We start from the raw sequence: 3,964 nt of genomic DNA, 5'->3' as shown, positions 1-3,964 counted from the left end.
ACACTGCAATGGATTTGAGACTGCTAAGATAGTGGTTTCCTACCCATTGTAGGGAAATTTTAAGCACTGATGACCTATTGATGGTGTAGCTTGCATGTCTAGAATCCATGGTCTCCCCAAGAGTGTATTGTATGGTAGGTCCAAGTCTAAAACTTGGCATGCTGTATCTTTTTGCAAGGGTCCCACTCTAATAGGTAATATCACAATTCCTTTGGAGTAAGGTTCTTCTTCACCAGATGCTTTGATTTTTATCCTTTTCCGGGGATCAAATGCATCTTCTGAATATCCTAGAGCATGAACAAGACTCAAAGAGAAATGTTCAAGCTAGCTCCCCCATCTATTAGGACACGTTTAACAAGCATCCTATGAATGAGCACTTCAATTTGCAAGGAAGCGCTATGGGGATTTTGCAATGAATCAATGCTTGGATATGAAGGAGATGAGCTTTGAATAGGATCCTTTGAAATAGGTTTGATGGCAATTATGGATATCCCTTGGTGAACTTTAGCTTTGGATGTATTGTTTGGGAAGGATGCTATGGAAGATTCTTGCAAGCTTTCAAGAGGTGTAGGAGTAGATGCCTTTGGAGAGTCAATTTGCTTATGGGGGGATGAGCCATTGCCAGACATAGGTGCACAATTTTGATCTTTCTCAGCCAAATCCTTTAGGGATCTCTTTAAGAGGTGCATAAAAGAGCCACCTTTCTTTTGAGATGTATTTAAATCCTTGTGAGGTTTTAACATAGTTAGATATTGATTTTGAACTTGTTTGATTTCTCTGATATGTTGGCTTGTTCTGTTTTCTTCTTGTGTTTTTCTTTGGTATGTCATGTTGATATGATTTTCTATTATTTCCAATGTTTCTATTTTCGTTTCAAGGGTTTGATTGTCCAAAAGTTGTTTTGGTAAGTGATCAATTGTCAATGTCAAGGCCATAGAGTGATATGACACTAAAAGAGGATTCAAGTGTTTAAAGGTTTGCAAGTTTTTTGATCTTTGGTTTTGGAGTGCAATGGTGATGATTTGATAAGAACCAAGTCCAATAGGAACAATATATCCTATGATGTGGGACAAAGTTATCCCAACCAAACATTTCAGTTTTTGTGATAAAGGATGATTGATCTTGATGAGAAACTATGTTTGAGTGATCAGTTTACCAAAGAGGGTGATAATGCACTTTGAGATGTTTAGATCTTGAACTTGTTAAGGGTGAATACTTGAAAATCTTGAGGTGTATATTTTCTAAAGTCTGATTTTGACGGATGATAACTTGACCAAGCAAACCAAGCAGAAAATCTAAGCACAGATTGATAGATAATAGGTGTTTATGCTTACTGCAAATTGATCAGGCAGAAATGATAAATCTAAAATAGGTATGTAAGACACAGCTTTGGACTGACAAATGCAGAGTTTCATACGACATAAGATTCAACTTAGGATGACACAAGATACAAGTCCGTATGACAAAGAAGAAGTTTTCATGTAAAAAGTAGAGGCTCGTATGACACACTTTTCTTAACCATATGACAAAACAGCTGACTTGTACAACACAAGATATCAGATAGCACGACAAATGATTTTATGCAAGCAGGCTCATACGACAAAGATTATGACTCATGCTACAGAGAATTAAAGCTCATACGACAAGTTGCATAGAATGGTAAAAAGTGTTTGTTTTCTGATTTTGATCTTTGAATTTTGATGATGTTTTGCTGATGTTTTCCAGTTTTTAGGTGTTTGATTTTCTCATTTAGGGATGAATACATAGAAAACACATGATGTGATAAATGACTCCAATCAAGCTAAAACCTAAGGAAGCTGGCTAAGAATGAAAACCTTTGCTTACTGACTTAGGTACACACCCAATAGCTAATCAGAATACGGCCACTGAGTCTCACGCAATGGATTATCAATGCTGTATTATCTGACTCCAAATGCTAATGGGGGCACGATATGGCAAGTGTCTTGGGAGAGTTACTATCTCTCTTGCACAAAGATTATGACCCTTTCAGAGGTGAATCAAGCAGCTTCTTTTTTAACTGGCACTAGTAAAGGATCCATTCAGTGCGTCGGGGTATAAACTCAATTAAGAGGTCTCCTAGCCTTGAAAACCAAGGTTTGATATACCCGAAGGTACAGAGGAGAGCTATTCCCGAGCACTACTATTGCTTTGATTTTCATCAAAAAAACATTTTTTTAATAGTGGGTTGGATTACTTGGCATTAGTCATTCCCACTTAGGTTGTTCCCCTCTCACCAGCCTTAAGGGCTAAGAGTTAATAACTCCTCGGGAGGGTAGGCCTGCTAAAGAGATGCACTAATGAAAGAAAAAGATGTGTCTAGCTTTCTAATCACCTAAGAAAGGTGAGAGCATACTTGCCTATCATCAAAGACACATAAGACATGATAGTTGTTCATTTCTTTAAGCCCAAATTGAAGTGTGCCTAAAAATCTTAAGGAATACACAAAGTTTTTGTTGAATCCTTAGGCAACCTGCAAAATAAACCCATTAGTAGTCATGATTGTGTTTTGAATTTGTCTTTGACAAGCATCCTGTAGAAAAGAGTTAGGCTGCAAACATCTCATAAACAGATTAGAGTTAATGTTAGAAAATTTTGGATTAGAATCAGAAAGCCCTAAAATGCAGTTTGTTAAAAATCACAGAGCCAGAGACTCGTACGACATAGATTTCTAGTTAGTACAACAGAACTTTAGATTTCATACAATATCCAAAACAGGATTGTATGACACGGGATCAGCCTAGTACGAGTAAAGAATTTGCAAGAAATAGACTCATATGACACAACTTTAGACCAAGTATGAATAAAAAATTTGCAACATAAAAGCTCGTACGACACATAATTATACCTAGTACAAGTCAGGATGAGGTGTCATCTTAGACTAAAAGGAATTTTGTACGATCTGAAAAGGCAACTCGTACGAATATTTGAACTAGAGCCGGACAGAGATGAAGTTTGTTGAAGATTAAGAGGCCAAAAGTGATGATTTCAGCCCCACAGTGGGTGCCAAAATGTCATGCTCTGTGAAGTGTACTTGTACCTGCAAACACAATGCACTCAATAAATAATTATAAGCGATGGTTATTAAATTGAAACAATGAAAGACAAAACCATAGCTAATCGACTTATTGCCACCTAGTAAATGCAAGTATGAAAAATTCTCTCAGATCTGATTATGCATATTCCAGTGACTTGCCTACACTTAGATGGAGGATTTGAATGATGAAAATGCATGATCTAGAAAGAATAGCATGATTAAGCTACATGAGTTCATGATTGATCTAGAAAATGATTAAGATTGAGATGCAATTAAGCTAAAATTGAGCATGATAACATTGCTAAAGATGATAAGCTAGAAGCTAGATGCCTATAGTAACAATGCATAAGATGAAAAATGAGATGGGATCAAATGATATGCAAGAATCATATGAAATTGGGACCCTTTGATCTCCAAAATGAGGTATATTTATAGGATTTCCAAGGCTAAGGGTGATGTGGCAAGAATCAATGGTCAAGATTGATTTGAAGATATCAATGGTTAAATTGGAGGAGGATGGCAAAGGGGATTGGATTAAAGGGAACATTTGTTATCTCTATGGTAACAAGTGTCAAGAGGCCTCTAGAAGAGGTTAGATGAAAGGGAACACTTAGTGACAAGTGTCACAAGGTTCTAGAAGATGTTGGATGAAAGGGGACATGTGGGTAGGTAGAATTGGTTAGGTTTAGGAGTGGTAGAAGTTAGGAGAACTTGAATTTAAAAATTCAAATAATATGAAAAGGATAATTAATCTCAACAATTCATAATTGATTTGTTTTAATTAATTAAAAGATTTAGAAGAAATAAATTTGATGGGGGGAATTAATTAATTAAAGAGGATAAATGAACCTATTAAGTAAATCCTTAGATTTATTAATAAGTAGATGAAAAGGGGTATTTAATCAAATT

Source organism: Cryptomeria japonica, chromosome 10 (assembly GCF_030272615.1).
Source record: "Cryptomeria japonica chromosome 10, Sugi_1.0, whole genome shotgun sequence".
In the NCBI taxonomy this organism is placed as follows: Eukaryota; Viridiplantae; Streptophyta; class Pinopsida; order Cupressales; family Cupressaceae; genus Cryptomeria; species Cryptomeria japonica.
The sequence above is the reverse complement of the archived record's forward strand: the minus strand, read 5'-3'. Positions refer to the sequence as shown.